General features: G+C 44.3%; 1 non-coding gene across 1 annotated transcript; it reads right to left on the reverse strand.

Moving 5' to 3' along the window:
* Positions 1 to 2,051: 2,051 nt before the first annotated feature.
* Positions 2,052 to 2,158, reverse strand: LOC132376471 (U6 spliceosomal RNA). The gene has a single exon (XR_009506309.1). It is a non-coding gene; the product is annotated as a U6 spliceosomal RNA (small nuclear RNA).
* Positions 2,159 to 7,220: the final 5,062 nt, after the last annotated feature.

Genomic DNA, 7,220 nt, shown 5'->3' on the forward strand with positions numbered 1-7,220 from the left:
TGGCATGTACTTACACTCTTTCTCCTCCACAACAACATTATAGAGGCAAATACTATTATTATCATTTCCATAGATTGAGGCACAAAGTGATTAAGTGACTTGCTTGTCATCTTAAAGGTAGAAAGTGACAGAGCTGGGATTTTTACCAGATCTTGGGCTCTTAATTACTGCACTGTACTGCGGATGGGCATTCATCTTTCACTGTTCTTTTCTGTACTGTGCAAGCTATTATTACTTTTATAATAAGATAATAATAAACACTTAAGGGGGGAGAAAATTGCTCAAGGCTTCTTCTCCCTCCACTAGTGCAGGGAGCTAAGACCCAGGCCTCCCGATGGGGTTCATTATACCCACTACAGTCACTGCCACATTTCCATGTCTGGATCTTTCTAAATGCAAGATGAGATAGCACTTCTAAGGAATTGCTTTGGGACCTTTGCACAAAGTTTCCTATTGACAAATGCACTGCACATGGGGAGGGCACCCTTCACAACATAGGTCCTGAGTTGTCCTGGGTGGTGTGCTTGCAGTAGTTTGTCTCTGGCTGTCTCTCTCTCAGAATCATTAATCATGACTTTACTATCCGTACCTTCTACATAAATAACCCCTACCCTTCCTCCTAGGCCCACTCGTCAAGCTCCCTTTCCTCCGTAGCTCGCCTCCACCTGCCTCATTCTAGGGGAGTCTCTACTGGCTTCGGCATTATCCACCTGTGCTCCAGCCCCCTGGAGAACAGTGTCACCTTCGGTCCACAGATGACCCAGGCAGTGATCCAGGCAGCCCGGGAGCTGGAAGCAGAAGAAAAGACGCACTGCCTCTCTCTTACCTGCTCTTTCAGGTCAGTAGAAACTGCCTTCTCGGGAGCACAGCAAGATACCCAACCAGTCATGAGGGAGTGTGCGCTTTCTTTACAGCTTTAATGAAACTTCAGAGTGATGAATAGCTTCGACATGTCTTATTGATGCCATGTCCACACTCATCTATATTCACATTGGCTCTTACAAGCTGTGAATCTCACAGAGCATTTGGGATAGGCATTGCATGGCACAGTAATTAAATTCATCTCAGGCCTCCTCATTAAGGCCAGTGAGGTCTGTGATACCTTGTGTTTTCACTGACTGCAGAGGAGTCTTTGAAAATTCATTGTAATTTGTCCTTCTGTGAAGCTGGGCAGTAATCAACACTACATACAAAAAAAGGAACAAACTGCTGATACACACAAACAGCATGGAGGAACCTCAAAAACTTTACCCTAATTGAAAGAAGCCATATAAAACGACTACATATTCTATGATTCCACTTATATGAAATGCTAGAAAGGGCAAAGCTATAGCAACAAAAGGACCAGAGGTTGCCTTTGGCCAGGGTTTGGAGGAGGGAGTTGACTTCAAAGGACACAAGGAAAGTTTCCGGGATGACAGAAATGTTTTACATCTGATTGTGGTGGTGATTATAAGACTGTGTACAATTTCAACATTCATCAACTATACACTTAAAATGGGTGAATTTTATTATGTGTAAATTATACCTCAATAAAACTGGAGGAAAACAAAGCAGCTTTAAAGACAGCATGAGAGGAATAAGCATCATGGAAATCAGGAGGAGAGGGTCGGGCTCAGATGACTTTAAAGGAGGAATGGGTTGAACACCCAGACCTCTGCTTATAGGCTCTAATTTTGTGCTTTTCCTAGTTTAGCTCAGTGGGTCTCACACTGCAGGGTTTATAAGATTCACTATACTGGGTTGTATATACAAAACCATGTTTATATGGATCATTTTACGGATAATTTAAGGTATTTTTCGAGAGTAATTTTGACTACACACAAGTTTTGTCTTTCCTGTTCACTTTAGGTCCTAGCTGGCTAGAAGATGCAATTCCACTGAGTGATGGTGCCAAGGTGGGGCAGCTGGGTTGGATCTTAAGGTCAGGAGGAAGGCTGGGCAGCCTTTGAGTGGGAAAGCTGCCCACTCTGCCCACTCCCAAGGCCAGCTGTGTTATGCTCATCATAACTGGCTACCAAACCACTTCTGGAGTTCACACTTTTTTTTTTTTAAATATGGAACGCTTCACGAATTTGCATGTCATCCTTGCGCAGGGGCCATGCTAATCTTCTCTGTATCGTTCCAATTTTAGTATATGTGCTGCCGAAGCGAGCACTGGTGTTCACACTTTTGCTTCAAACACACAAGTCCAGCCATCGTTAGCTTCAAAGAGGGAGGCATTTGCAGAGCTGGCCTCATAATTACTTTTGTTGGTGTTAACTTCTCCTGGCATCACCCTGATCGGGACGGTCACATTCCCCCAATACATAAGGCAGAGGTGAAAGCAGACAGCAATGCCATCACTGAGCCCTCACTTTTATCTCGGCAGGATTCTTAGTAAACCTCTCTGAGTGTCAACTAGGTCATTTGAAAATGGGGTGTTAACCCTTCATCCCCTCCCTAATTTCCAGCCAACTTGCACTAACACTCTCTTCAGACTCCAGGCCTTTGTACCTACTGTCCCTCTGCCTGGCTAACTCCTCAGCGTCCTTCAAGATTCAACTTAGTATCCCCTCCTCAAGAAGGCAATTCTCCCTGATGCTTGCCACCCTCCTCAGCAGCTGGAGGGAAGAGCCACTCCTCGGGCTCCTCCCACTTCTTGGGTTTCTACCTGCCCAGTAAGTACACTCATCTGCTTCCTTCTTGGCCCTCCCACTTGGCTCTGCATACCATAAAGGCACAGATGATGTCTACTTTTCTTCTATGCCTTATTCTGACGTAAGAATTTGGAAAATTTGTGTTAAATAGGAGAGGAATGGGATGACATCCCTCTAGGGCTTCAAATGAGACAGCAGATGTAAAGCATATAACCTAACACCTGACACACAGTAGACACTCAGTATTAGTCTTTCTTTTCACTCCCCCAACACCTCCGAATCCCTCTTCTTGGAGGCTTTTGTCTAACTCTGACCCCTAGTGGGAGAGGTGATTCAGTGGAATCCACTGAGGGTGATCCTTCCCTGTAAGGATTGATGGGATTTGGTTGGGAAATGTATATTTCTGGAATAGTTTCAACTTAGACTAGTTTTAAGAGGATATAGGTTCATCTATGAGGACATTATATAGAGTGATAAATGATGACCTCACTTCTTGGGAACATGTATAGTAAATTAGCTTGTACATTAATTAGGTGATAATTGCATTTTGGTGTGGTCTGAAACTCAATAAACACATTATTGAAAACTGATAATTATAAATTGTAACAATAATAGTAGATGCTGAGATTCACTGCTAATATTATGGAGCCTACTCAGCGCAAAGCAAAGAAAAATTTTAAAGTGCAAATTCAGTTCTAGAAGTTAAACTTTACCATTAAAATTATTTAAATATAAATGCCTGGTGCAGATTTGATCAGGCAGTAAAGACTATTTTGGCCACTAGAGGGAGCTCATACTTTAAAAAAAATGGAGCAACCACACTGTGCCACCAACAGCCAATGTGGGTTTTTTTGTTTTTTTTAAAAATAAACTTCTTTATTTCTTTATTTATTTTTGGCTGTGTTGGGTCTTCGTTGTTGCGCGCGGGTTTTCTCTAGTTGTGGCGAGCGGGGGCTAATCTTTGTTGCGGTGCGCGGGCTTCTCATTGCCGTGGCTTCTCCTGTTACGGAGCACGGGCTCTAGAGCCCAGGCTCAGTAGTTGCAGCACGTGGGCTTAGCTGCTCCGCAGCATGTGGGATCTTCCCGGACCGGGGCTGGAACTCGTGTTTCCTGCATTGTTAGGTGGATTCTTAACCACTGCGCCACCAGGGAGGCCTCCAATGTGGGTTTTAAAAACTCGTAATGATGCTGCACTGATTTTTTGTTTCTTTGTTCTTTGAGGCTTCTTTCGTTGCTAACGTTCCAAAAGGATGGATAAGTGACAAGAATTGTAAATCCATGTGAATATATTAGAAATATTGTCCAGAAATGTCCAAAAGTGTAATCTCTGATGACACATTAAAGTTATGGATCTAATTTACTTTTTCTTTTTTTTCCAGAACATAAACTATTTTTTAAAGGTACTTTCTTTTAAATACCACATTTATTCAAAAGGAAAGTTTTAGAATTATTTATTTTGTTTTCATTTTTTCACGGATGGGAGAATTGGTGTCATAATTTTACCATTTCACATATGATACATGTATGAAATATGTAGTGTTTCAGGGTCATATTAACCTCTGGAATGTCCCCTAAAACTACTCCTTTTACCCGTGCTCAGTGCCATAGGCAAGTGCAAGAGCTCGTTGTTCTCCCCTGGATGGTCATGATAGTTTTTTCTTGGCCTCCCCGTCACAGGCCACTCCTGTCTAGTGTCTCCCAAATGCAATTTACTTTATACATGGCTCTCAGACTAATTTTCATGAAACAAATTTTTTTATTACATCACCTTTCTGCTCAGAAACCTTTAGTAGCTCCCTATTTCTACAAAACAAAGCCACAAATTCCCGCTCGGCATTCAAGATCCAATTCAATGCCACCTCCTCTTCAGACGCATCAGTCCCAGTCTGGAATAATTCTCTCTCTCTCTTTCCTAAGTTCTCATGGCACTTTTTCTCTGTACTGACCTTTATTTTATGGTTCCTTGAGACCATGTTTGGTATCACATCCAAGAGCAACTTCTTTAAAGGCATGAGTCCTTGTTCTGACCAGACAGCAGGCTTTGCCTTAGCAAATATATGAAGCTGAAGGTCTGCCTAAGAGAACCAGATTGGGGAGACATTCTGAGGCAGCATGAATAGAACCTGGTGTTCTATTGCTATGTAAAAAGCCATCTCAAACTTAGTGGCTTAAAGTGACAATTTATTATTATCTCTTAAGCTTCTGGGGGTTGACTAGACCTAGCTGGATGGTTCTTGCTTGGAGTCTCAAGTGCGTTTGCAGTCAGATGGTGGCTCAGCTGGAGTCATCTGAATGCTCAACCAGCCTGGACATCCAAGATGGCGTCCTCACGTGTCTGGCCATCCAGGCTGGGACAGCTGAAATCTCTAGGGGCTCGCCAAGCATTTTGTTCTCTTCCTGCGGTTCCTCCATGTGACTACATGGGACTTCCACAAAGCATGGTGGTCTCAGGTTAGACTTCCTACATGGTGGCTGACTTTCCCCAGGATGGGCATTTCAAAAGACCCTGGTAGAAGCAGCAAGGCTTCTTGGGAAGTCACACCCAGAGCCGCAGCCCAGATTCAGTGTGGGAGGGGGCTGCACAAGAGCACAATACTGGGAGGAGTGGTTCAGGGGCCCTCTCTGGAGACCAGCTACCTCACCTGCTAACATTTCAATGTGGAAAACGCCTGAAGCTAGACCAATCGGAAGAACTGGAAAAGATCAGGGTAACAAAAACTTAATTGCAAGACAAAAGGGATGGTCAGTCAATATTGTTTAGTACATCCACAAATCCTTTTACCCTCTTCTCATCAAGAGGTGGGAGCTATGCTCCCTCCCCCTAAAACTGGGCAGGCTTTTCTGACTGTGATGCTATGTAACTTCCAAGGCAAGTTCAAAAAAGGCAGTGACGATATTTCCAACCTGCTTGCTGGAATACTTGCTCTTGTAACCTTCAGCTTCTATATAAGCAGCCTGCCTTCCTGAGGCTGCCGTGTTGTGGGGAAGTCCAAACTAGTCCATGTGGGATATGGAACATACTGTCATTCATTTACTGTCATCATTTAGACGTCATATAAAGTGGGGGCTGGGAATTCCTGATGTACTTGCTCTGGAGAGATGTTTAAATTCTCAGATGCTTAACAGAGAGCCATAGGAATTGGATGGGGGCACTGGAGGACATGGTTTTGTAACCCTGATGGCCCTTTTAAAACGAGATTGGGGGGCTTCCCTGGCGGCACAGTGGTTGAGAGTCTGCCTGCTAATGCAGGGGACACGGGTTCGAGTCCTGGTCTGGGAAGATCCCACATGCCGCGGAGCAACTAGGCCCGTGAGCCACGACTACTGAGCCTGCGCGTCTGGAGCCTGTGCTCCGCAACAAGAGAGGTCGCGATAGTGAGAGGCCCGCGCACCGCGATGAAGAGTGGTCCCCGCTCACCGCAACTGGAGAAAGCCCTGGCAGAGAAACGGAGACCCAACACAGCCAAAAATAAATAAATAAATAAATAAATTTATTAAAAAAAAAAAAAAGAGCCAAAAAGAAGGCTTACTCATTTAAAAAAACAAACAAAAAAAAACAAACAAAAAAACGAGATTGGAGGCTGATTTAAGACGGGGTGGGCAAGTATAAAGTAAGCAGGTAGGACACAGACTACCCATCGAATAACTTTGGACCTTCTGCTTTTTCACTCCTATTTTAGGCTAAGTGTTCAGTGTGCTGTTCTTTCCTTTAGTTCAGCTTTTGAAACTCTTTTCTTTTTTTTTTTTCAAACCACTAGCACATCCCAGTGTAGCTCTACCACTTTCCTATCACATTATGTACATCACAGTGCTACATGGTTTTTTTTGTTGTTGTTGTTGTTTTTAATTTTTATTTATTTATTTATTTTTGGCTATGTTGGGTCTTCGTTGCTGCACGTGGGCTTTCTCCAGTTGTGGCTCGCGGGCTCTCGGCAGGCGGGCTTCAGAAGTTGTGGCTCTCGGGCTTAGTTGCTCTGCAGCCTGTGGGATCTTCCCGGACCAGGGATCGAACCCGTGTCCCCTGCATTGGCAGGCGGATTCTTAACCGCTGCACCACCAGGGAAGCCCTCTTTTATTTCTTTAAAGGTCATTTCACCTAAAAGTTAAAGACTTACCATGGGTCCTGTAAGTGTGAAAAGCCTGGAAGGAAATGGTTTTGGCATGTTTGGGTGAAGCTAAATTTGGAGGGACACCAGTGCCAGGGGTCCCGAACTGATTCCTTTCATCCTTCTGCCCTGCTACCTGTGTTTCTGTAGCACAGTCAAACATTCTTGGGGAGAATAAAGCCCACTGACCTCATCCCAAGAAAATCAGTAACAAACAAACATCCAGTTATCTTTGAGAAGGAAAGAAGACGACATTGAGAGATAGTTAGAGAAAAAGAGCTAGAACCACTGGTCACTCTTTCAGGCTTCCCAGTGGGAACTTGATGCCTCCGATAAACAAAGGCGCTGGCAGGAAGGAAGCTAAAGGTAGAGGAGGGGGCTGGCAGGCCCCACCGAAGCCGGGACAGCTGGAAGAGAAGCCTGGGCTGGGGATCTCCGGGTCTCTTCTTCAACAACCTTTGAGTCCCTCCTTCTG

This window comes from Balaenoptera ricei, chromosome 12, assembly GCF_028023285.1.
Source record: "Balaenoptera ricei isolate mBalRic1 chromosome 12, mBalRic1.hap2, whole genome shotgun sequence".
Classification (NCBI taxonomy): domain Eukaryota; kingdom Metazoa; phylum Chordata; class Mammalia; order Artiodactyla; family Balaenopteridae; genus Balaenoptera; species Balaenoptera ricei.